Genomic DNA, 27,670 nt, shown 5'->3' with positions numbered 1-27,670 from the left:
CTAAGAGAATAGATCTTAAGTGTTCCTACCACACACATAAAAAAGGTAGCTATGTGAGATGACAGATGTGTTAATAATCCATGGTAATCATTTCACGATGTATATGCAATTAAATCATCATGTTTTAAACCAAAAAACTCAAGTTGTACAACTTGAATAAACACTTTTTAAATTTGTCAGTCGGAGCTCAATAAAGCAGAAAATACAAATAAAGTAAAAATAAGTCCCTAACAGCACTGGAAAACAAAAAGCAGTGGGCCAGATATTTTGAGGAATCCTTGAGAGACTGAAAAGCACATGGGAATAAACTGAAGGAGGAAGCACAGTCCAAAACACACAGGGAAGATGGGGGCTCAAGGTGGGTGCAACATAGGAGCAGCAGAGGTGACTGTCAAAGGACCATGGTAGAAGGAGCCAGACAGGTAGGACCAGGTCCCTATCCCTGCTGGTGTCAAGAATCAGGCATTGAACTCACTTGTTTTGTGGCAGGTGTGGTCAGAATGGGTGCTTCAAAGGTTGATGACCCTCAGAAGAAACAGGGACCCTCGCAAGGTCAGACAACTGAATTCTTGCACATTCTTTATCCTATACCACCAACCCTCCAAGAGGCAAGCAGCAGTGAACAGAGAAAGAGACAAGCTGATGGAAAAACCCAAATGCCAAGAATTTCAAATTATTTAAGAAAAAAGGCCAATACCCTGAAAGAAAGGCACTGACTCAACAGATAATACATCACACTTCAAGAAAAAACAATTAGGGCCTCCCTGGTGGCGCAGTGGTTGAGAGTCCGCCTGCCGAAGCAGGGGATACAGGTTCGTGCCCCGGTCTGGGAGGATCCCATATGCCGCGGAGTGGCTGGGCCCGTGAGCCATGGCCGCTAGGCCTGTGCGTCCGGAGCCTGTGCTCCGCAACGGGAGAGGCCACAACAGTGAGAGGCCCGCGTACAGCAAAAAAAAAAAAAAAAAAAAAAAGAAAAGAAAAAACAATTAATGAAGCAAATAATGGAGACAGTTTTTTCAAGCACAGTTAAAGTCCTTAAAGAGAGAGAATTTTTCACTCATAAGAAATATTATGAAATCAAAAAATTAGATATGTTAGAAATGAAATGTATGACTGTGAAAATAAAAAGGCTCGACAGATGGGCTGAAAACACAGAACAGACAAAGCTAAGGAATCAGCTGATGAGCTGGAAATCTGAGCCATGAACTTTCCAAGGATATACTGCAAAGGGACATAGAGATGGAAAATGTGTGAGAAAAGGTGAGGTACCTGGAGGACAGACCAAATTCCAGGATACATCTATTAGTAGCCCTGGAAGGGGAGATCAGAGAGAGCACAGGGAAGTATAGACTTAAAGCGATAATAAAGAATATTTCCCAGAGCTGAAGAAAGACCTGAATTCTTTTGTGTGTGTGTGAATAATGTTTATTTTTTAATTGAGATATAGTTGATTTACAATGTTTCAGGTATATAGCAAAGTGATTCAGTTATATATACATATTCTTTTTCAGATTCTTTTCCATTATAGGTTATTACAAGACACTGAGTATAGTTCCCTGTGCTATACAGTAGGTTCTTGTTGTTTATCTATTTTATATATTGTAATGTGTATCTATTAATCCCAGATTCCTAATTTATCCCTCCCCCCACCTTTCCCCTTTGGCAACCGTATGTTTGTTTTCTATGTCTGTCAGTCTATTTCTGTTTTGTAAATAAGTTCATTTGTATCATGTTTTTAGATTCCACACATAAGTGATAACCTATGATATTTGTAAAAGACATGAATTCTTAATTCAGAAGGGCCCACTGAGTGCTAAGCAAGATGAACAAAGACAAACATATTGCGGTGAAATTTCAGAACACTCAGAATGAAGAGAAAATACTAAACACTGAAGAAAGAAAAGAAAAAACAAATCACCTACAATAAACTGAAATTAGATTTCTTATGAGCAATATCAGAATCAAGAATATAGTGACACAACTGCTTCAAAGTTTTGAGGGGAAATATTTAGAACCCAGAATTCTATACCTGAACAAACTCTTCTTCAAAGGTGAAGGCAAAATAAAGACATTTTCAGATGCACAAGAACTCAGAAAGTTTACCAGTCACCTTTTCTGAAAGAATTACTAGAGGATGTATTCCAACAAACTAATGGACATAGGAGAGCATAGGAGGAATATATTAAATATGAGGAGCAGTTACAAACAAAGAAACAATAATAAGATTTAAAAACAGCCTAGATCTAAAATCCAAGGTGATCTAAATATGGACAATGGCAAAGAGGGGACAGAAGGAACTAATATTTGCTGAGATTTTTGTCTTGTTTAAGGAAAGGATATAGAAACTGTGCAACTTTAGGTGCAGTAGATAAATATACAATTAAATTTTTTAATTTAAAAAAATTTTTTAATTTTAAGATAAATACTAGAGAGTGTAGGAAGAGGACATAAAACTGACAAACCATGAAAGAAAGAAGTAAAACAAAGATTTGATTAACCCAACAGAATGCTAGAAAAGCAAGAAAGTAGCAAAGAAAACACAATAATTAGAAGACAATGAAATTAGAAAGGAGAAGAAAGGATTTAACAAAGATGGAAGCAGAAATTAATGAAATAGGGCTTTCCTGGTGGTGCAGTGGTTAAGAATCCACCCCCAATGCAGGGGACATGGGTTTGCTCCCTGGTCGGGGAAGATCCCACATGCTGTGGAGCAACTAAGCCCGTGCACCACAACTACTAAGCCTGTGCTCTAGAGCCCTCAAGCCACAACTACTGAGCCCACGTGCTGCAACTGCTGAAGCCCACGCACCTAGAGCCCATGCTCCGCAACAAGAGAAGCCACCACAATGAGAAGTCCACGCACCGCAACCAAGAGTAGCCCCCCCCGCCACAACTAGAGAAAGCCCACGTGCAGCAACGAAGACCCAATGCAGCCAAAAATAAATAAAAATTTGTTAAAAAGAAATTAATGAAATAGATTACTTCCAAAAGTGAATCAACAAAGTCAAACACAGGTCTAAAAAAAATCAAATAGACAAAACCTAGACAATTTTTAACGAGTAACAAACAAAAGACATAAGAAGACATTAAGAACAAGAAAAAATCCCCATAGAGATTAGAAATTGTAAATAAATATTATGTCTGATCTTACATCAACATTTTTCAAAATCTTGACAATTGGACAATTTTCTAGGAGAATATATTGGCACAGTCAAAAATACCATGAAAGAACATGAAAAAGTAATCAAAAGTTGATCCCTCTCCCCAAAGGCATCAGGAGACCTGGTTCTGCCACCAGTCTGCTGTGTGACTTGAGCAAAGTGATGTTCCCTCTCTGAGCCTCAGTTAAATAAAAAAATTCTACCTCTCAAGGTTATTGTGAGGACTAAATGAGCAGATCCATGTGGCACTACCTACCCCAAGGTGTCATGATTGATTAGTTGGCTACTGAAACCCCACAACGTTCATACAAGTGTAAGGACTGTCCTTCCTATTTTGCAGATGGGAAAAGAAGTACTGAGAGATGAAACCTCACTGCCCATGGCTCAAATCAGAGGCAGAGCTGGGAAGGGAATCCAGCCTTCCTGCCCAGGCGGCCAGTAGGGTCCCACCTGTACAATTAAAACCACTGCCTCTGCTAGTTACTCAGGGAAACTGGGCCTGGACCCCTCCTCCATCTCTACCAGGGAGTATCAGTACCACCTTGGGCATTCAGCATGAGTCTCTTCGGGATGAACTGCTGTCCAATCCAAGGACAATGCTCCACCCTGAGATCTGCCGCTGGCGATCTGGAACAGACAGAGTCCAGCCACCTCTGGGTCAGAGCTTTCTATAGGGAAATGAGCTATGAACTGGAAAACATTTTCAAATGCCTTGATTCATCATCTCCAGACACTTGATCTTTTAACGGGCTGTAAATGGCTTCCCAAAATTAAAACCTGGCCAAAAACAATGAAGAAGGCAGGCAAGAGACAAGGAAAGAGGGCTCCGGGCCTTTTCAGATGGAATTCTAAACCCCATTCATCTCCAGGCATCCGCAGTTCCCAGGAATCTTGGTGTCAGGCAGTCTGCTCCCATATGGGGTCCCCCTTAGGATCCCCATCTCCTGAGTATCATATCTATGTCTCCTGTTTTGTGGGTGGCATCACACCACCACCGCCACCCCTGACCATGGTGGGTGCACAGTGATGGGTCAACAAGGCTGTAAGGGCTACAGGATGACTCCACCCAGAGACAGGCTTGGCAGGAAAAGTACATCCCTTCTGTGACCCTACTGGAAGGACTGGCCCAGGGGCAGAGATTTTGGGAGTGGCACGGCTGGTCTTCAAACTGCCTAAGAAGTAAGGGTGGCCTCAGCAGCCTTTATCAGGATGGGGCAGGACTGGCTTTCTTTGGGGGCATCATCTCAGCGACCTCCCTTCATCATCTCCCCACCACCCTCCTCAGCTGAGCTCTCGTGGAGGGTCCAGGATGGGAAACTCACTCCCAGCCTTGGGGACGGAGCTGCTCCCCTCCAGGTCCGTCTTATGAGGACAGGCCCGCTCCCTGATGGGGAAGAGAAGCTGACTTGGCCCTGCGCCACCAGGCCTGGGGGCTGCTCCTACAGCAGCTTTTGCCACGCTACGTGTCTGGCTCTGTGGCTTGGCCAAGCCGTGAAATCCTTAATTTAGAGTCCTTTGGGAAAACAAGTGCTAAGTGCTTTCAGGAAATCATGTCATGATGGAATGGAGGGGTCTTCAGGACACCGCCAGCCCATGCCCTCCTCTGAACATAACTAACCAACCCATCTATTTCACCCGGGGGATGCAACCACACCAGCCCTTCTCCCCTTAACCCTGGGGCCCCCTCCTGCACCGGCCCATGAGCCCCAGTTCTATCTGAGCTTTGCTTTGGGACCTGATCTCCCCTTCCCCTCCACCCCCAGGACCCTGAGCCTGAACCAAGCCCGAGGGCTTTGACAGTGATCTCCCTCCCCACAAGGACCACCCAGTCTGCCCCCATGTCACTGTCCCATGCTCTGCTCCACCCCAGTGTGGCATCACCTCAGTGCTTCCTCTTGAACCCCAACACATGTGCTCCACTTGCCTGGACACACATCCTCATAGCCCATGGAACACCTCAGGACACACTATTTCAATCCATCCACTACGGAGACCATCGCTATCCAACCCCTTCTCGCTCCATCTTGGTGACCAGCACCAGTAAGTTCCCGGTCCCCTGACCCAGAACCGCCCGGGGCAAGTCGCCACAGAACCCACATTTTCCCTCCCTTACTCTCCACAGCTGATCAGCCCCCACGTCAGGCAAGTCCTGCCTGCATCCCAGCCCTGGTCCCTTAGTCCTGATTCCCACAGCCAGGCCCCTGCTGGTCGGCCAGCATCCGTCCTGTTTCCCTGCAGTCTCCTCGAGGTGCCACCAGAGGGCGCGCCCTAAACCACAAATCTGGCCCTGTCACCCGGCCTCTGGAAACCCTTTCCTAGCTCCCCATCCTCCACGGTTCCCACCCACCTCCTTGTTGTCACCTCCCACCACGCTCCACCTTGCCATTTACGCTGTTACTTTGTCCTCCCTGGCATGCCATCCCACCTTCTTTCACTCAGCCAACTCTTACCCTACCCGTCTCCATTCAGGCTCTGTCCCCTCCTAGAAGCCCTCCCTGACCCCCTGCTCCACAGGGCCCCCTGCATGCCTCTATCTTAACCCTCATCACACCTGAAGACCACAAGCTCCGGAGGACAGCAGGCTCAGGGCAGGCCCCATAAAGGTGTGCTCATCTGACCCCAAGCCCCACATCCCAGAGGGACCTTTTCCCATCCACATTCACTCACTCTTTTACCAAAAACTGCTTCTTGGGCTTAGCACCGTGGGGTTTGCTCATGTGGCTGCAGCCACCCACCTCAAGGTTGGGGGTGTCCTGTGTCAGGCCCCTCTCCACCTGGCCCTCACTGTTCTATTACCTGACCACACCTGCCTGACCCCTACAGAGGCCAATTCCAGTGGGGTTGCCTGCCAGCTTGGCTCAAGAAACTCTGTGAGAAATGAGGTTTGCAACCTAAAGGCCATGGCCAAGTGGATAGGCAATTCAGATGACGCTGAGGCCACACCCATGACAAAGAGCCCACAGGGCCTGGACTGGCTCCCTGAGAGATGCAGGCAGAGGAGCCAGCTCCCAGCCCCTTCCAGGGATAGGAAGAACAACTCTGGCGCAAACAGAATCAGCCTGCCAGGATCCTTACCATACAGAGACCCTCTTCTGTGGGCAGAGTCAGGCCCAGTACCCCAAGATCCGTTTTATGGTTGGCAAAGCAGTTTCACATACTGTTATAGGCTGAATTGTGTCCCCCTCACACACAAATTCATACACTGAAGCCCTAACCCCAATTACCTCAAAATCTGACTGTATTTGGAGATAGGGTCTTTAAAGAGATAATTAAAGTGAGGGCCTTAGGGTGGGTTCTAATCCAATAGGACTGGTGTCATAAGAAGAGGAAGTTTGGGGGCTTCCCTGGTGGCGCAGTGGTTGAGAGTCCACCTGCCAATGCAGGGGACACGGGTTTGTGCCCCGGTCCGGGAAGATCCCACATGCCACGGAGCAGCTGGGCCCATGAGCCATGGCTGCTGAGCCTGCGCGTCCGGAGCCTGTGCTCCACAACAGGAGAGGCCACAACAGTGAGAGGCCCGTGTACCGCAAAAAAAAAAAGAAAAACGAAGAGGAAGTTTGGATTCAAATGTGAACACAGGGAGAAGGTGGCCATCTGAGAGGCCTCAAGAGAAAGCACCCTTGTCAGCACCTTGATCTTGGACTTCCAGCCTCCAGAACTTTAAGGAAATTAACTTCTGTTGTTTCAGCTGTCCCCTGTGTGGTACTTTGTTATGGCTGCCCTAGTCAACTCACACACATACGTGACCTTGTTTAATCTTCTCAACAAGTCTCAGGTAGGAATTCTACAAAGAAGGAACCCCAGACTGCAGGGGAGACTCGAGGTCACACAGTGATAAGTGATCAGTTTAGGTTGTTTTCTTTTTTTTTTGAATTGAAGTATAACTGACCTACAACACTATGTTAGTTCCAGGTGTACAACACAGCGGTTCAATATTTCTATACATCACAAAATGATCACCACGATAAGTCTAGTTACCGTCCGTCACCATACAAAGTTTTTACAATATCATTGACTATATTCCCCATACTGTACATTTTATCCCTGAGATTCGTTTATCTTGTAGCTGGAAGTTTATACCTTTTATCTTAGGTCTTGAAGATCAGCCTTCTGATTCCAAACCCCAGGCTGTATCCACCTTGCCAGTGAGAACAGCAGAGAGTTAGACAGCAAATACAGCATCCCCTGGCAGGCCCTTACGAGCCGTGTCCCTCAGGGGACCACCCCACATGCAAAACAGCAAGCAGAGGGGATGGCCCCACCTCATGTGTGAAACCATTGGGACAACTGTTGAGGGCAGTTCAGGCCACAGCAGGGCTCACAGGGTGGGCTCCAAGGCCCCTGCCCTGTCCCCTGCCCCCTCTTCCCTGCGGTTACCTAAATCAGACCTCCATTCAGCCTCACACAATCCTGGGTGGTCAGAACTGCTGTTATGCCAGTTTTCCAGGTAAGGAAACCGAGGCACATCCAAGGCCACCCAACAAGTCAACAGACAACCCAGATTCGAGCCCAGCCCTTAGCCCCCTGACTACCCTGCCGAGTTGACTTAGAGCTCACCCTAAGTGCGTGGGTCTCGGCATACGGTGGTCTGTCCACCTGGGGACGTGCTGCCAGGAGAGGGCTGTGCCACAGACCATGATGAAGGCAGCGGGGCTGCTGAGAGAAACCGCGGAAGACCAGGACCTGGCAGATGCAGGGCCTGGGTCTTGGGAGGGGGTCAGGATCCAAGCTAGAGCTCCCCAGCCCAGAGAAAAGAGCCAAATCTAACAAGATGAAACATGACCAGGCAAATGTGGAGTCCTGCACTGCAGCCCCCCACCCAGCGGACAGGCCCCAGATGGGCGCAGTGGTTCTCGCCAACAATAAGTTCGCCGTGAGTCAGAGGTGTGTGCAGCCTCCAGAAAGCAAAGGCAATCTCAGGCCGTCTTAATAGCAGAAGAACGTCGAGAACATCCCTGCTCGCCTCTGCACTGGCCCACATATGGTGGACCCTGGGCCATGCCACCCAGATCCCCCTCAGTGAAGGGTCTTTAGACCTCAGCTGCCCAGGACCACCTTGCCCAAGGGCCGGCTCTTCCTGGGGCCCCGTCCAGTGTCTGGTCCCTGCATAAGATGAAAGGCTCAGTCATATGGACCTCAGGATGACTCGAAGGGCCATTGTAGGTGCAGGGCCCCCGGGAGGTCAATGGTAGTTGTCACTGGGTCCACAACAAAGCTCAACTTCTCCTTCTAACTCCTGCTTCTGCCCCTCCCTTCCAAGGGCATCAATCTTAAGAGGCGCCCCCAATACACGTCCTCCCTCTTGGACCGCATCTCAGAATCTGCTTCCTGGAGACTCCACCTGGTGTCTGCCATGAGCCCCAACAGGAAAAGGAACAAACTGAGACCCAGTGCGCTGGGAGGAGAGGGCTGCGACCGCTGTCCTCTGAGCAGGAGACACCAGGGCTGGGAGGAGGGGAAGGTTGGCCTGCAGAGCAGTGAGTGTCCATGGGAGGAGGACAGGTCAGAAGCCCAAGATTTGGTGACGTGGAGGGGAAGGCCCCATGCCCCTCGGGTCCACATCTGCCCTCTCCAGCAGCGGAGGCCTGTTGACAATGGAGCGTTCAGATATACTGAGCAGAAATAAGCTGAGGGCCGTGGTGGCGGGAAGCAGCTCTGGGAGGCCAGCTCTCCCCCCCACCAAGATAAGTGCAGGGGAGCTAGACAACACTTGCTCGTGGGGCCGCAGAGGGCCCAGAGTCGGGTCAGAACACGACATCCACCAGTAGGCAGAATTCCACTCAGGCTGGGGAGGTACCTGTTTCCAGAGGGTGGGCCATGGGTGCAATGAGCTGCCCGCATGTTTGTAGTGGGCGCCCTGTCCTGGGAGGGGAACGGTGAGCAGAGGCAGGACACCCACTCGGTGGATGGAGGGTGAAGATACACAATTGACCCTCAAAGAGCATGGAGACTCACCCTATTGGAAAAGAGGAGGTAAGACATGGAAGATTTGGGGGGTTTTTTGGCTGCACTGTGCGGCTTGCGGGCTCTTAGTTCCCCGACTAGGGATCGAACCCAGGCCGCCAGAGTGAAAGCGCCGAGTCCTAACCACTGGACTGCTAGGGAATTCCCAAGACTTGGAAGATTTTTAAATGAGAGGGGAACCTGGTCAGTGGGGTTCCAGAAGGACCCTCTGATGGCGGGGGTGGGTGGGTGGGTGCAGAGGCTGAGCCCATTTGGGATAAACGGGCACAGACCATGAAAGGACCAGCCGAGGCCCTGCGGAAGCCCCCTGAAATGGTCTTTACCACCTGGATCCAAACGGGGCCAACCCATGGACCACTACGCACTGTCTCCCAACAAAGTAAGTGTCTCTACGGCTGACGTTGCTCTCCATCTCTCATCTCTCATCCACCTAAACCACTGTCCGGAGTGAGGGTTTTGTTTATGTAAGGATAACTGAGTGTATGTTACACTAAGGCCTGATGGGTTTTCAGGGCACAAAAACCAGTAGGAGTGTTTGGATAAGCAGATCAATTTGCCTGCATCTCCTCACAGGCGTTTTTACTGGAACGGTCCGTTTCAAGGCAACACTGGGGAGGAATTTAAGTACATTTAAGGTCACTGACTTTTAGAGGTAAAGGATGTTGATCCGAAAGCCCTGCGGCAAGTGACCAAATGCTTCTGTAAAAGAGGAGGGCGATGGCACAGACTCTGGGGTCCCGCACGCAAGGAGGCTTGGAGGGCGAATGCAGATTTGCGTGTGTGGGGGGCTGGAGAGCCGGCAGGCCCCGGGGAGCACGGCTGTGCCACAGGCAGCCTCTGGGCTTCCTCCCACTTAATTATGTCTGCATTAATCCTCTAGCACCTTCCACAGCTGAGAATTCCTGAGGCCTCCCCCCACTGAGAGGAGGCTGGAAAGAGCCTTGCACAGAACATCAGCTACTTAGGGGTTGAATTTCCCATTCAGAGGAGGGCAGCTAAGGGAGTATATGATTTGGCCGAACAGATCATGTGGTTTTGAGCATTTTGCCACAAGTTGTGAAAAGATGGGGCCAAAGGCGTTGCATGGGGTCAGCGTTCCGGCCCACGTTTGGGGGGACCACGTGCTGAGATGCTCTCTGGCTAAGCACTTTAGTGGTCCCGTGACCAGCACTTTTCATGAGAACCCCTGAACCTGGCACATCGTAAGTGCTCAGTAAACATTACTCTTACTCCTGCTTTAGCTTCCAACTTCCTTCAAGTGGATAGGGTCACCTTCCTTCCTCAGCATCACCCGGAAACCTGTTACACATGCGTACTCCTGGGGCCCGTCCTCACAGGATCTGAGGCAGTAGGTGGTTTTGAGAGATGGTGCACTTGAGAAAGACCATGAAGGACTGTGTCTTTGAGAAAGACACTGCTAGATCCTGTCCTGATCTTGGACACAAGAAAGCTCCGCTTTCCGCAGAGGTCACTCACTGACCAAATGCATCCTGGTGCCCCAGTGGACACCGAGGACCATTGGCAGGTCCAGAACAAATGCACAGCACCTTGCTGACTCATTGCGGGGATGAGTAATGTTTACTGAGCACTTACGTTGATTGTACTTCATAATGGAAATATAATCATGATCCTGAACTAGCTCTATCTTTTCCAGGACAAAGAAAGACTTTGCTCTTTACCCAATGGTATCTGCATTTTTTTTCTCCACTAGATGATGGACAGTTTCAGAGACTATATCTGGGTCTGTGAGGGTCAGACTGCTCTGGCTTGACCAGCTCCTTGGTTTGGGGTTTTAGGATCCTTGGGATATAAATGTTTCACTTCCATAAACATCAGCATAGCATGTGCCCCAAGACTCCTACTGTTGACTGCCAACCAAGGCGCTGGCTCTGCATGGCGGGGCCGAGGGGGCATCAGTCGCCGATTTGCACAAATGTCCATGGAGCCCCTGCCTCATGCAAGGCCCCTGACTAGCTGCGTGATCCCACACACTATGGGATGTGGAAAGTGCCCAGGATGTGGGTGGGTCAGGAGAGCCGGGCTCCAGTCCTGGTTCTGCTCTGCCTAGCTGAACGGGCTTCATGGCACCTGAGCCTCTGTGGCCTCCTCTCTAAAATGGGAATAATAACATGCAGCCTGGGATCCACAAAAATAAATGAATGTGTAAGCAGTTTGTCACTTGTAAAGGAAAATCAGTGGTAGTGACCACCATGGTTACTGCTGCCAACAGGTACGGCCAAAGGCCATACAGCAGACTGCTGGGCAGGGAGGTGCAAATTACTGGAACATTCCCCTGAGGGCCCAGCCCCTTGGAACTCAGAATGCCCACCTCTGAGAATCTCTGCTGCAACATCCAGGGGAAGGAACGGTGCCCCGTGAGGGAGGGGACACATGGAAAGGCCACCACTCCTAAGCTCCCACCACTGCAGATGTGCTGGAAAATTCTCCTGCTTGGTGAAGCAGTCGGAATGTTGTTTAGGTGTATTTTCCAGACAGCATCTTGCTATGGACTTGGATGGAGGATGACGAAAGCTTTGTACCACAAGAGGTTTTGCAAAGATCATCTTGTCCCAACCCCTTCTCTTTACAGGTGAGAAAAGAAGGGAAGGACCCAAGGTGGATGGCAAGCTGGTGGCAGAGTCGGGGACGAAAGCCAGGACTCCTGTTTTTAATTTTCTCCCCTCCTTCTGCAATCAGCGGGGAGAGTGGTTCCCAGTGTTCACTTGAGGAAAAAAAAACTGATAAGAATCTGAGGAATGTGACGGCTGAAAGGGACTGACTGTGGAATTTGGCATTTGATACCCGCGGAGGATCACACACAATTACGACCAAGCGAGTCTCCTGTGAGCAGAACACCTTCTGGACCTGCATCCCTTTCCAGAGGAAAGGGGTTCCGGCTCTAAACACCAGGCCCAGCTGGGTGGCCCATGACACCCCAGAAACCCACAGCTGTCGGAGTCTCTAAGGAATGCCTCAATTCCCCTGCAAAGGGCAAAATCCAGGAGAATGAATGAAGTGTTCCAAATTACATCCTGCTGTTTTTGAAGTTTGCCTTTTCTTTGGGATCACCACTTCTCAAATCTGCCTTTGCTTCCTACCTCTTAGAGGTATCTTGCTATCAGCACTACTCATTGATGGCCCATTCACCCCTCCTGCAGGTAGCTGGGAAACATGGGTAGACATCAGTGGATCCTGCCCTTTCCATCTGATATCAGCCAGTGGGTTCCAGGGGTCTTCCTCACAAGAGCTTCCAGAGCTCTGGACTGGGGGGTCCGGCTGCAGGAATTGCTGTGTGACTTTGTACATCCCTTTCTGGTCCTCTGCCTCCTCCTCAGCAGCGGATGGAACTCACAAGGCAGCATCAGAGCTGGGGGACTATTACAGAGGCCATCACCCCCACCTCGGCAGAAGGGCCCGAGCAACACTGCCTCTCGCCCAGAAGCCAGAACAGTTGGGAAACTGGACTGGCCGAGCAAGGTACCACGTCCTCCAGCCGGCCAGGGCCAGGCTTCTACCACCTACAGAACTGGTGGTGTCAGGGAAAGCCTTAGCCCTACATCCTTTCCAGGCAGGTAGTTCTGCAAACACCTGGGTCTCCAAAATCATCCGCCAGCCAGGGGCTCGGAGAGAATTTCCAGCAAAGCAGAGCCACCCGTGTGGGTCACGTCAGGCACAGAAGTGAGCCACTGTCCACCTACCCCGTCTAACTGCGGCTTCCAGAGCAAAGACACTCTGAGCTCCTGATGGTGGTTCTAAGCCATTTGGTCCATTAACTTTTTTTTTTAATATAAATTTATTTATTTATTTTTGGCTGCACTGGGTCTTCATTGCTGCGCGTGGGTTTTCTCTGGTTGCGGCGAGTGGGGGCTACTCTTCGTTGCGGTGCGCAGCCTTCTCATTGTGGTGGCTTCTCTTGTTGTGGAGCACGGGTCTCTAGGTGTGCAGGCTTCAGTAGTTGTGGCACTCAGGCTCAGTAGTTGTGGCTCGCGGGCTCTAGAGCACAGGCTCAGTAATCGTGGCACAGGGGTTTAGTTGCTCCGCGGCCTGTGGGATCTTCCCAGACCAGGGCTCGAACCTGTGTCCCCTTCATTGGCAGGCGGATTCGTAACCACTGCGCCACCAGGGAAGTCCCCGTCCATTAACTTTTATTAAGCCCTCTCTAGGCACCAGCCCCTGACGTGGTCACTGGCTGACAGAGCAGGAAGGAGAGCTGCGATCTGGGGGAAGGACACAGACGATGCGAAGGACCACAGAAATAGGAGGCAGGTGATGAGAACAGGCCAGGACCTGGGTTGCTGGGGGAGCCCTGAGGAGGAGATGCCTGGTTCTGCCGGGGAGGGATGGTAAGGTCAAACCGCCCCGGCCCTGCCCCGCTGCCCAGGGACTCTGATCCCCCAGAGCCACGTCCTGCCTGGCCCCCCCAGGGCCCTCCATGCCGGTAGCAGCTCAGTCTTCCCTGGTCCCCCACCAAGATGCTCTGCTGTCCTCCCCTCCCCTCCTCTCCATTCCCCCCACCTGCAGGCCGCCCACCTCCCAATCCACTGAGAACGCTGAGCCCACAGGCACACACTCCCTTGGCTTCTTCCCCAGCCTCCTCCAGGCTTACCAGGGCTGAGTGCTCCCCCTCCCACTCACCTGGAAGCAGGTGGCCTCTCTGCCTCTCAGCTCACCTGGGATCAGGAGGCCATGCCAGGTGTCCCCCCACCTCCCAACCCCTATATATTCCATGTTTTCATGTCCATTCTCCACTGGATCTTACTCCAGTGACCTGCATGTTCCAGGCTCTCGCACCAGATCTGGGTCCCCATGCCCAGGGTTCGTCCTTCTCTCTCCTGCTCTTCTTCAGGGTTGCAGTTCTCAAAAGAGGAGTCCACACGCCCGCGTCTCAGTCCCTGTCTCCCAAATCTCCCCTCCTGACTCTCTGAACCCTGTCAACTCCTCCTTTCCTCCGCCCTCTCTGAGCCTCATCTAGATGTCGGGGTCCCGCAGATCCCATGAACCCTCCCCCATCTCCCTCTATGCCCACCTGGAGGGAGCTCGTCCACTCCAGACCTCTACGGGGAAGGCCCCTGGTCATCTTCTCCAGGACGTCTGGGCACTGCACTCTCCCCAGGCTCAGATGCAAACCCAGCATCACACCAAACTGACTTCCCTTCGCCACACCTCGGCCCTTCGTTCAGCAAACAGCAGCATTCCCCAGCATCTCAGCCCCCTCGCCTGCACCAGGGCTTTATGCTCTCTCCTCAGCACCCACTGGGCTGCTACATCACCCTCTCACTCCTGCTGCCACTGGTCCAGGCCTCCCAGGTCCCTCCCAGGATGCACACAATCCTGGGCGGAGGGGAAGGACCCGCAGCATCCAGCATCAGCCTGACTCCGAGCGGGGGCTGAGGAACTTTCATGAGGAGGATGGTCATTTGCAAAAGCTTGAAAGCGCTAGAATTGCCAGAGAAGCGGTATGTGGCTGGAGTGGCCTCGGGGTTCCAGCCTTGGCCTGAGGCCGGGGGAGCCTTCAGAACAGTTTGTAAGCAAGGGCAGGACGTGAACACAGCTAAGTTCCAGAAGGTTTTCTCCAGAGCCCCTGTGTGCACGACCCCAGGGCTGAGACACCACCCGAAGGCTGCAGCCTCCAGAGAAGCCTGGTCCAATGTAATTCCTCAGCCCCACTTTGTTCTCCGCTGTGATTGAGGGCAGATGTCCCCCTGGTCGGGCAGCCCACCTTCCCCTCACCTTTCGCCTTTCATCTGGTGGCTTTGCCCAAGTCCTCCAGGCACCACAGGGCCGGCCACAAGAAAGACACAAAATCACCGGAGAAGAATTGCCCCTCTCCCCTGGCATCCAGCAGAGAGACGCACTTTCAAGTTCTTGGTTTGTTTCTGCAGTGCCGTTGTCCCTCCATTCCCGCTGATGAAAGGGCTTTCCTCCCAGGAACGCCTGCAGACAGGTGATTCCCACAGAGCAACTCAGGAGGGCCCTTCCATCCGCACCTCATCCATCCCAGGAGCGCGGCCGCCAGGACCAGGCCGGCTAATGCACTCCTATTTGTGGGTTTTGCCATGGGATCAAGAAAGAAAATTAAATGCATCACAAGCTGCAGGATGCTGTGAACCAGGCCTCCCAACGGTCGTTCACACAAGAAAAAGCTGAAAACTAATGACTTGCAGTTTTCCTGCTAGAAAGGCTTCTCTTCATCAGGCCTATGGTGGGGTTGCCAAGCTTTTGGTTAGAATTCCTCTGGATAAGGGTTTCTCCCCTCCAGAAGAGACCTCACAACAGTGAGGCCTGGAAACCCGCTTTTTTTTTTTTCTAAACCATTTTATTGAGGTATGATTGACATACAAAAAGCTGTACATATTTAATGGATACAATGTGATGAATTCAGAGGTAAGTATATGCTAGGGAAACGATCACTACAATCTATGCCACAAACATATCCATTACCTCCAAAAGTTTCCTCCTGCCCTGTTTACTATCATTATTATTATTACTATTATTTTGTGGTAAGAACACTTAACACAAGATCGACCCTCTTGGCAAATTTTTAAACACACACTACAGCGTTGTTAACTACGCAGCATTTCTAGAACTTACTCATCTTTGTAGCCTTTGACTAGTACCTCCCCATTGTCCCTCCTCCCACCATCCCACCCTCTGCTTCTATAAATTTGACTATTTTAGGTCCTTCCTATAAGTGACCCCAGGCAGTATTTGTCCGTCTGCATGTAGCCTATTTCATTTAGTATTCTGTCTTCCGGTTCCATCCATGTTGTCACAAATGGCAAGATTTTCTTCTTTTTAAAGGCTGAATAATATTCCACTGCACACCAATACCACATGTTCTTTATCCATTCATCCGTTGATGGGCAGAAACCTGCTTTAGGTGACAGAAAGTTCCAGCAACAGCCCAGAAGAGCAGAAGGTCTCCTGCTTTCTGATCCCCAGAGCCTTGGAGTCAGGACGTGGGTGCTGTGACCATTCTCCAGATGAAAATACTGTGGTTCAGAGTGGGGACATGGTGTGTTGGTGTACCATCAACTTAGCAATGTAAAATGATATATATTTATTATCTCACAGCTCTGGAGGCCAGAAGTCCAAAATCAGTCTCACTGAGCTGGGGTCAAGGTGTCGGCGGGGCTGACATCGGTGGGGCTGGTTCCCTCTGGAGGCTCTAGGGGAGAATCTGTCCCGAGTCTTTTCCACCTTCTGGAGGCTGCCTGCAGTTCTTGGCTCAAGGCCCCTTCCTCACATCACTCTGACCTCTTAATTCCGTCGTCACATCTGCCCTCCTGCCTCCCTCTTAGAAGGGCTCTGTGATTAGCTTGTGCTCACCTGGAATCTAGGGACATCTTCCACCTCAACAGCTTTCATTTAGTCACATCTGCAGAGTCACTTTTATTACATAAGGTAACATATTCACAGGCTCTGGGGAGTAGAATGTGGACATCTTTAGGGGCTTTTATTCCACCTCCTACACAGGGTTGGCCCCAGGCCACACAGCCGAGTGGTGGCCACACCAGGCCTGTGGAGGGAGGTGCAGTTCAGACAAGTGAGAACTGGGTCACAGACCTTTGCCACCTTTCCGGGGTTCCCAGATGTGACCATAAGCCTGGTTTGGGGAAACTTGGTCCCTAGTTAATACAGAAGGCGTGCAGTACAAAACAACTGATACGAAAAGAAAGGAACTGTTGGAAGGTGCCTACAGACAGGACGCAGGGGTGGGTGTGGATGGCTCCAAAGGGCCAGACCCGCTGCCCTCGGGGCGCCTCTGCTGCAGCTGTTTCCACCAATCTGGAGAACCCTCCCGCCTCGGCACCCACCTCCCACATCCCAGCTCTGCTGTGACGCCCAGAGTGACTTCTCCCTCCCTAGGCAGTTTCCTTACCTAGAAAATGGGGATAATACCAGCACCTAACCTGTGGGGTCATTGTGCGGAATGAGTCAATATACGTAGCACAGGAAGAAGACCGCCTGGCACAGAATAAGCACGAATGAAGTGTTTGCCATTGTAATTAGGCATCGAGGATGTTCCAGGGACTTCAGTGAGCAGGACAGATGCTGTCTCTAAGCTCTAAGGCCTCTAGAACTGGGTCCAAATGCAGAGATCGCTCCCTCCCCCATAGAGCCTTGGAGAAGACGAAGACTCTCTTTTCTGTCTGAAGTCTCCTGGGACCAGCTGTCACTCAACCAGATCTGTGCTGACACACACCCAGGGTACACAGGAACTGGGGGGTGGGTCACGGCCCCTGCCCGGGATGAATTCACAGCCCAGACAAAGTCAGGCCTTCAGGAAGGTAAACAACAACCAGAATCGCCAGCAGGGCCCAGCACTTCCAGCAAAAAGGGGGTGACCCACCCCCCCACACACACATTCCCACGTGTGCTTGTGTGCAAGCAAACTCTCGAGACTGGAGAAACTCCCCTCTTGTACTGGAACCGGACCCCCGGTGAGGAAAACAAGCATCTTTTCTTCGCCATCTGCTCTGGCTCTGAAGGTTGGGGCCTTCCCCATCCCCCTTTCCTTCCGCTTCCCCATCCCCCAGGCATCCGCCAGGCAGCGCTGACCTAGCACAGAAGGCTTTGGTTAGCAGGTCAGGCTGGAGAGGCAGGGTGGGGGCAAAGGGCACAGGCCAAAGAGGAGACCTACAGAGGGGGGATGCTCTACGGAGGGAAACCTGGAGCCACAGGGGAGGAGAGAGGGGAGCGGAGCTCTGGGGGTGCGTGGGAGGCCCCAGCTGGCCAGGCCCTTTCCCACCCCTCCACCCAAGCCCTCTGCAGCGGGCCCTCAGCTTCCCAGCCCCAGAGAAGCAGTTCCCAATTCCTAAGACCTCACCAGATATTTACATTGAGGCTGCCTCAAGGAATTTTCTGGAAAACTCCTTCTCCACCCACTCCCACTTCAAAGGAGAAAGCAAGACCCCTAAAGCTGGTGGCATCTGTGGCTTCTTTAAAGTGGCTTCTGGAAAGCTGGTCTGGTGGGAACAAAGCACAGAAGAGGACTTTGCTCCAGGACCCCTCGGAATTATAGACCTGCCCCTGAGGAGAGGTGAGGCCAGCGCCTCAGTTTCCCGGAAGATGGTGGGTCAGGCGTTCACTTGTGTGTTCACTTATTTGTCCCTTGGTTTTGTCCCCGGTTGTTTGCACCTGTGACTGGGCTGAAGTTTGGGTCTTTGCTCCCAGGGGCTGTCTGACCCATATGAGCCCCTGGACCATGCAAAGCTGACTTTGCCTCAGTCAACTCCATAGTTCCTGGCACTCATAGGCCCACCTGGAGTGTTTGAGTGTGAATTCCCTACAGGCAATTTTCTCTGTGGCCTTTGGAGAAAGGCTCTGGTTCTTATCTTCCCCAGATGGTCTCTCTTCCCCTCCCCCACCCAAGGCCCTTATCTTGTGCACAAAATCCTTCCTGGTTCAGCACAACTAATGATGCTGGTTAAAATATCAAAAATACATATTACTGAATGCGTGGCTAAGTTGGAGAGAAAGGAAAGGAATTTGTAAGAAGCCAGAAACTAATAAAAAGTATGAATTCAGAGGGATAAGCTTGCATTGCTGGGTTTATGGATCCCTGGCAGTCTAGCCTGAGGATGATGGGAAGTCAGTGAGAGACACTGGTGTAAAGCCCCATGGACAAGGCAGGCAGGAGAAATATATAAATGTCTCAGCCTTGGCTCTTGGGTAGAACACCTAACCTTAAGCCTCGTAAGCATGCCACCTTTTCTCAGAAAGCTACTGGAGGATGTGTTCCATCACAATGAGGGAGCAAACCAAAAAGAGTGGATATGAACAGTAGGAAAGAGGGTGCCCAATACAGGGAGGAAGCCTGGGGCAAAGGAAATCCCCAGGTTGTTGGTGAAGAGCAATCCCAAAATTGTAGGTTTCTACCTGCCCAGATCACAGCAGATCAGAGGTTCAAGGAGGAATTGCTGGAAGAAGATGAAAGTAATGGAATATCTCATGAAGTGTCAGGAGGAAATCTGCACAACTGGGAGAGAGTTTGGAGATGAATTAATAAAAACACAGAAAAGCTAAGTGAACAAAAACAAGAAGTGTCAAAAATGTGTTCAGGAAAAGCCCTCATGGTACACTGCATGGCTCAGCTATCACTTGGCATAGAATGTAAGACCTGAGTATTGTGCTAACTAGATTGTGACATAAAGTGTCTTGGGAAAATGGGGGCACAGGAAATGTGTGTGAAGGGGAGGGCAGCGTGTGGAAGATGCTCCACTCTCTTCTTTCATAGTGGAAAACTGATACCTAATGCCCAAAACAGAAAAATCAAGCTGTAGCAATGTAACTACGTATCTAATAGATGTGGGTGCAAATACTAAAAATATGAAAAGTTAAAAGAGTTGGAGTGGTTGTCTCCGGAGAACATGAGAAAGAAAGTGGATGATGGAGGGCTGTTGTTTTTCATTTTAAGACTTGTAGAACTATTTGGTTCTTGAAACTATGTACATATGCAACTTGCATAAAAGTTTACAAATGAAATTAAAAGTTAAAACACATGATCCAAGATGGATAATACCAAGTGCTTTAAAGACTTTTCTTGTTTAATCTTCTCCTCCGGGACTTCCCTGGTGGCACAGTGGTTAAGAATCCACCTGCCAATGCAGGGGTCACGGGTTTGGGCCCTGGTTCGGGAAGATCCCACATGCCACAGAACAACTAAGCCCATGTGCCACAACTACTGAGCCCATGTGCCACAACTACTGAGCCTACTTGCCTAGAGCCCTTGCTCTGCAACAAGAGAAGCCACCGCAATGAGAAGCCAACGCACTGCAATGAAGAGTAGCCCTCACTCGCCGCAACTAGAGAAAGCCCGTGCGCAGCAACAAAGACCCAACGCAGCCAAAAATAAAATTAATTAATTAATTTAAAAAATAATAATAATTCCTAATGTGATAAAGTCTATTATAAATCTTCTCCTCCACTTTTGGGGTAGATATGATGGTGGTCCCCACTTTACAGATGAGGAAATGGAGGCTTGTGGAGAAGAAATGGTTTCTCCTAGGTCACACAGCTAGCAGGTGGTAGAGGCAGGACTCAAACTACAAGTCAGACCCTTGGCCACCAAATTATACTACCGTCAGAAACAAACCCCCAGGCAAGATCACCTCCCCTGTGCTACATTACTCCTCAGCCTCCACAGGCCTTGAAAGAGGGTGGTGGTGAATTGTGAATGGTGAGATATTCTCCAGAAGGTTTTACCATTTGCCATTTTACCATTTTACTGTTTGCCAAGCTGTACTCATCTCTCTGCAGACTGGTGACATAGCATGAGCCCCTGACTTTATATGGCTGCAAGGCTCTGATGGGCGTCATATCTGGTGGCCCACATCACTCCACTCCAATCCTTCCAGACCTCCAGAGGCTCCTCATGGCCCCCAGGATGAACCATTCTCACCTCCATCCTTGCTTCTGTCTCTCGTTCTCAGAACCCAGGGTCACACCATGCCAGGCCCCCTCCCACCCTCTTGCTGGGCCTTTGCTCACTCCTTGTCCTCAGTCTTCCCCATTTCTGCCTCTTCTTCCTCCAGAGGCACCTCAAATGTCACCCCTTTTGGGAAGCCTCCCCAGCTGTCCTGGGTACCACATTGCTCCTGCCTCTGTTTCCTTGTATCCCTTTGTCCAGACTTTTGTGACTCCAGACCTCCTGTGATAATTGTTCATTTAGTCTCCTCTATTGGACTTTGAAGACAGTGACCGTCTCTGAACCATTTCTGCACACTCAGCAACCGTTTAACAGTCCCTGCTAAACCCTGGGCATCTGGAATATCTACATAATGACTGAAGACCGCTTCATTGAGGCTTCCAGGCGAATGTGTTAAAAGGCAGGACCCGGACTTCCCTGGTGGCGCAGTGGTTGAGAGTCCGCCTGCCAAGGCAGGGGACACGGGTTCATGCCCCCGTCCGGGAGGATCCCACATGCCGCGGAGCGGCTGGGCCCGTGAGCCATGGCCGCTGAGCCTTCACATCTGGAGCCTGTGCTCCGCAACGGGAGAGGCCACAACAGTGAGAGGCCCGCGTACTGCAAAAACAAAACAAAACAAAAAAGGCAGGACCCAAGACTAAATATATTGACTTTCCTCCTTAACAAATCCTGTGTGATCTCAACTGTGCGAAATTATACATATATATATATATATGCAAGCACACAGCAAAGACCAAAGGAAATATGCCTCTCAAAAATGGAATTATTGGGAAAGGACAGTCTTTTCAACAAAATGTGTTGGGAAAATTGTACACACGTAATAGAATGACATTGTAATAGAATGACGTTGTAATAGAATGACGTTGAACCCTTACCTTACATCACTTACAAAAATTTACTCAAAATGGATCAAAGACTTAAATGTAAGTCCTAAAAGAATAAAACTCCTAGGGCAGAAAAGAAAAGAAAACATAGGGCCAAAGATTCTTGACACTGGATTTGGCAATGATTTCTTGGATATGACATGAAAAGCACAGGCAACAAAAGAAAATATAGATAACTTGGACAACATCAACATTTAAAACTTTTATGCATCAGAGAACACAGTCAACAGAGTGAAAAGGCAACCCACACAATGGGAGAAAATATTTACAAATCACATATCTGATGAGGGGTTAATATCCAGAACACTGACAATTCAATAACAACAACAAAAAACCTGATTCAAAATTGGGCAAAGGACTTAAATAGCCATTTCTCTACAGATGATAAACAAATGGCCAATAAGCACGTGAAAAGGTGCTAAACATCACTAATCACTGGAGAAATACAAATCAAAACCACCGCTTCACACCCATTAGGATGACTACTATCCAAAAAAATTTACAAAATAACAAGTGTTGGTAAGGATGTGGAGAAATCGGAACCCATTTGCACTGTTAGTGGGAACATAAAATTGTGCAGCCACCATGGGAAACAGTACGATGGTTCCTCAAAAAAGTTAAAAATAGAACTACCATATGGCCCAGCAATTCCACTTCTAGGTATCTAGCCAAAAGAATTGAAAGCAGAGACTCAGAGAAATGTGTACACCCATGTCCTTATCAGCATTATTTACAATAGCCAGAAGGTGGAAGAAACCCAAGTGTCCATCAACAGATGAATGGATAAGCAAAATGTGGTCCACCCATACGATGGAATATTATTCGGCCTTAAAAATGGAGGAAATTTTGACACATGCTAGAGCATGGATGAGCCTTGAGGACATTATGCTAAATGAAATATGCTAGTTACAAAAGGACCAATACTGTATGATTCTACTTATACAAGGTACCTAGAGTAGTCAAGACCATAGCGAGAGAAAGTAGAATGGCAGTTGCCAGGGGCTGGCAGGGAGGAGGAAATGGAGGGTTAGTGTCTAATGGTTGCACAGTTTCTGTTTTGCAAGATCAAAAGGGTCTGGAGATGATAGTGGTGATGGTTGCACAGCAGTGTGAATATACTTAACGCTAGTGAACTCTTCATGTAAAAGTGATTAAGGTGGTAAAGTTTAAGTTGTGTGTATTCTATCAGAATAAGAATTAAAAATTTTAAACCTACAAAAATGGAATTATAAAGGATTTCTTTCTTTCCACTTTTACATATTTTCTGAATGATCTATGATAAATATAATCAGGGGGAAAATAAACCTTTTTTGAAAGAAGATGTCAGGCCCCTTTCACCTAAACATCTGTGCTGGCCACCGGAGCCCCAACCCCTGCTGCTCCCAGGCCTGCTGGGCCGAGAGCTTCCATCAGCTTTCTCTACCTGACACCAACATTTGGTTTCCATTCCCAACGCTTCACATAATTCTTGGAGATCAGCTCCTGCCGGTTTCGGGCCCAGCGGAAAGAAAGCGGCCCTTGGGAGGGTCAGCTTGCATCCCGTCGGGGTGCATTTGGCTGGGCCCGCACTGAGCTGTCTTGCCCAGACACCCCCCAGCCCCCAGAGCCCATCCATCCTGCCGGCTAACCACCCACTGTCAGTGGGGCAGGCAAATTTCCTGGTGCGCGGTAACCCAAGCCCCTCTCTGCTCCCCAAGGGCATGGCCAGGCTCTGTTATTAATCTTGGGGCAGATCCTATGTCCGAAGCTGAGACAGCTGTCCCCACATGCAGCTGCCCCGGGCCAGCAGGCAGACAACTTCCAGCCCTCCCGCCTCCCTGCCAACGGCCAGCCAGGGAATTGAACTTTCCTTCCAAACCCCTTGCTCGTGCAATGCCTGGACCCTCACACTGCGTCATGGCCCAGTGGGCCCCTGTTCACTCCCTGGTTCATTCCAGGTTAGAATGCAACTCCAGGATCCTAAGTGACTTGGACTTCTTGGCCTAGAAAGCAACTGTGGTGTCCCAATTGGGCTGCGGTTGAATCAATAAGGGATTGTTTGAGCCCACGCTCCATGCTCAGCCCCGGGTTACCTGCTGGGGCAGACAAAGCCATCTAGGATGGGGCTCCTGACCCCAAGGGGCTCGAAGCCCAGCTGCAGAACAAGCACATGAAACAAGAATAAAGCAAGCCAGGACAGGACCTGGGGAAAGCTGCTCGTGGCGGCCACATGGCCAGGTGCTCCGCCATCCAGAAGGCAGAACAACCCACCCCAGGGGCCACTGTTCACTCTAGATTCCAAGTAGAACACACAGCCCTGATTCAAACAGCTCACTGAATGCTCCCACAGGAACTGGCTAGGATTAGTCCCATTTCACAGATGTGTAAACTGATGCAAGGTAATAGGAACTTGCCCACAGCTAGACGAGGCGCCAAGGTTCTGATGTCAATTTGCCTGACTCTAAAGTTCTGAGTATTAGGTCTGTGCTTTTGGGACCACCCACTGCAGCCCAACTTGGCTGAACCTTTATAAACTGACCTGCCTACCTACTCACAGATGGCAGATGCCCACCCAGCATGAACCTACTTGGCTTTATCACCGATTTCTGGCTCCATATGGGCAGATTCCAGGGATATGGCAATAACCAAGGCAGACAATCCCAGGCCCCCGAAGCTTCCCTGCTAGGATGTGCCAAGATCCCAGGCACTGATGACTTTGGCCCTCTGTATTCTCTGGGACACAGCTGTGACTCAGTCTTAGCTGTCCCTGTGATTCCCCCACCAACGGGGGCAGAGGACCAGAGTTGGCCCACGCGGTCAGCCCCAGTCCATAGAAGCAACTGGACAGCTAACGCATGGACTAAAATACAGCTGGCATCAGTCTATAAAAGAGTGTCATGCCAGTCTGAAACACTGCTCTCTCGCCTTAGGAATTCTTTGGGCCACCTGTGGTTTTCAGGGAACACCATCTACCTGAGCACCAGTGTGGAAGGACATAGGTTCATGTTCTTGGCTCTGCTAAACAAGATGGCCCTTGGTTTTCATTTTAACTGCATTTCCCGGCATAGGACAAGCTGGGTGGGGGGAGGGAGGAATTCACATGCTCCCCACTCCCAGTGCAGCATCTGCCTCCCCACCCGCTTCAAACAGATGCTGGCTTTGTTAGAGAAAAAGAGATAGACCAAACAGAAGCTGATAGCTCATGGTCTAGGACCAGGGCTGTTTTCAGGAAGAATAAGTTGTCACTGATGGGGAAGGAGAGGGCAGATGCGTGATAATGGCAGAAATAATTTAGCCTCATCAGAACGATCGGCCCTACAAGGAGTCTAGAAACCGCAGTCTATTATTAGGCTATTTGTTTAATAAAGGGGGGATGAAAGGGAGGGAAAGGTGGGTGAATCCTGGATCCTTGGACTCCAAAAATATCCTATCTATAAACCAAGAAGTGAGGCAAATATACCATCATCTTCTAACCACGTCCAGGACCCACACATTGTCTGCCTCTCTTCAGAGTAAACAAGGAGGAGAAGAGGCAGCAGAGAAGATGACTCTGGGGGAGATCAAAGCACAACCCACTTTCCTTTCTCTCTCCTCAGAACCCTCTACCTCACCATCCTTTGTAAGAAAGATGAAGCCTCGGGCTTCCCTGGTGGCGCAGTGGCTGAGAGTCCGCCTGCCAATGCAGGGCACACGGGTTCGTGCCCAGGTCCGGGAAGATCCCACATGCCGCGGAGCGGCTGGGCCCGTGAGCCATGGCCGCTGAGCCTGCGCGTCCGGAGCCTGTGCTCCGCAACGGGAGAGGCCACAACAGTGAGAGGCCCGCGTACCACAAAAAAAAAAAAAAAAAAGAAAGAAAAGAAAAATGAAGCCTCATTCTTCCAACTCAACCAAGATGTTGACTTACACAGTGACCAACACACACACACATACACACAAACGTACACACACACACACATTGTTAGACTATAGGATTCTCTACCTCAAAAACCCTAGAGAACTACCTGAAAAACCATCAAAATATTTTTTTAATGCCTTATGGTAGCAGGACATAAAATCAACGTACCCCATATCAACAGCTTTCCTATTTGCCAGACATCAACATTTAAAAGTGTCAGGGAACAAAAAGAACTCATTCACGATAGCAATAAAAACTACAAAATGCCTAAGAATAAATCTAACAAGCTCTGGATAAATGGAGCAGAAAGACTGAAAAACACACAGTATTATAAACATTGAATTCTATTAATCCATTAAGTCAACACAGCCTAGATCAAAATCCCAACAGCATATTTTATAGAACAAGAAAAGATGATTCTAAAATTCACCCAAGATCTTTCAATTGTGTTCGCTGCTGCCGCCGCGCCGCTGTCGCTCTCCAACGCCAGCGCTGCCTCTAGCTCGCGGAGCTCCAGCAGAAGGAGAAGTGGGGTAAGTCAGGAGGTCTCTTTACCATGGCTCGTACAAAGCAGACTGCCCGCAAAGCGAGCGGTGGTAAAGCACCGAGGAAGCAACTGGCTACAAAAGCCGCTCGCAAGAGTGCGCCCTCTACTGGAGGGGTGAAGAAACCTCATCGTTACAGGCCTGGTACCGTGGCGCTCCGTGAAACTAGACGTTATCAGAAGTCCACTGAACTTCTGATTCGCAAACTTCCCTTCCAGCGCCTGGTGCGGGAAATTGCTCAGGACTTCAAAGCAGATCTGCGCTTCCAGAGTGCAGCTACTGGTGCTTTGCAGGAGGCAAGTGAGGCCTAGCTAGTTGGCCTTTTTGAAGACCCCAACCTGTGTGCTATCCATGCCAAATGTGTAACAATTATGCCAAAAGACATCCAGCTATAGCGCGCCGCGTACGTGGAGAAGGTGCTTAAGGATCAACTCTGATGGGAAACATTTCATTCTTTAAAAAAAAAAAAAGAAAAAAATTTCTCTTCCTGTTATTGGTAGTTCTGAACGTTAGATTTTTTCCCCCACACGGAGTCAAAAGGTACCTAAGTATATGATTGCAGGTGGAAAAATAGGGGACAGAAATCAGGTATTGGCAGTTTTTCCATTTTCATTTGTGTGTGAATTTTTAATATAAATGTGGGGACATAAAGCATTAATGCAGGTCAAAATGTTTCAGTGAGCAAGTTTCAGCAGTTCAACTTTATAACAATTATAAATCTGTCAAATTTTTCTGGACAATGCCAGCGTTTGGATTTTTTGGGGATTTTTTTAAAACAAGTAAATTTCTTATTGACTGCAACTAAATGGTGTTTGTAGCGTTTTTATCATACAATAGATTCCATCCATTCACTATACTTTTCTAACTGAGTTGTCCTATATGCAAGTACATGTTTTTAATGTTGTCTGTCTTCTGTGCTCTTCCTGTAAGTTTGCTATTAAAATACATCAATCTATTAAAATAAATAAATAAATAAAATTTAAAAAATAAAATAAAATTCACCCAAAAGAAAAAGTGTACAAATGCTAAGAATATTTTGATAAAGATGAACAGCAAAGAGGAATTGCTCTATCAACTAACAAAACATAGAATAAGGATATAGTAATTAAAATAGTGTAGTTTTGGCACCAGATCAGATTAAGAGTTCAGAAAAAGGACTGTGTACATAGGGAAGTTTAGTATGTGAAAAAAGTGGCATTTCAAATTATTGGGAATAGATGGATTTTTCAGTAGAAGTGTGAGGGGAGGTTTGCAGGGGGAAAAAAGCAAAAGTTAAATCCCTACCTCACAGCCTCTGTAAAAACTTCAGTGGGAAGGCCATGCCCTTATCATGACTCTTTACACAAGGCCGAGTCTTAACAGGTTTCTGAGGCTCAAAGCCACTTTCAGTCTTAATACTGTTTGAAATCTAACCTCAATCCAACTCTTCAAGGCCCCAAATCTTTCCCTTTTCATTTCCATTTGTGCTGTAGGCTAAATAATGCCCCATCCTAATCCCAGGAACCTGTGAATATTTATCTCACATGGTAAAAAGGACTTTGCAGGTGTGATTAAACTAAGGATCTTGAGGTGGGGAGCTGATCCTGGATTATTATCCAGGTGGGCCCAATCTAATCACAAGGGTCTTATAAAATGGAGGCAGGAGGATCAGAGTCAGAGAGAGAGGTTGGAGGAGGCCCTTTGAAGATGGAGGAAGGAGCTATAAGTCAAGGAGTGCCAGCAGCCTCTAGAAGCTGGAAAAAGCAAGGAAATGGATTCTTCCCTGGACCCTCCAGAAGGACCAATCCTGAGAATACCTTTTATCCCAGTGA

General features: G+C 49.3%; 1 protein-coding gene and 1 pseudogene across 2 annotated transcripts in view; one reads left to right on the top strand and one right to left on the bottom strand.

Annotated features, from left to right (window-relative positions):
- Positions 1 to 27,670, bottom strand: part of COL26A1 (collagen type XXVI alpha 1 chain) — a gene marked incomplete at its 5' end in the record, with an annotated part of 176,611 nt that overhangs the window by 133,870 nt on the left and 15,071 nt on the right. The gene's annotated exons all lie outside the window — the stretch shown is intronic.
- Positions 25,803 to 26,366, top strand: LOC309817070 (histone H3.3A-like; annotated as a pseudogene). Its single transcript has one exon. The product of its transcript is annotated as a histone H3.3A-like (transcript).

The sequence above is a fragment of the Mesoplodon mirus genome (assembly GCF_964341445.2).
Source record: "Mesoplodon mirus genome assembly, chromosome: 15".
Classification (NCBI taxonomy): domain Eukaryota; kingdom Metazoa; phylum Chordata; class Mammalia; order Artiodactyla; family Ziphiidae; genus Mesoplodon; species Mesoplodon mirus.
This window is presented reverse-complemented; position numbering and strand designations above follow the sequence as displayed.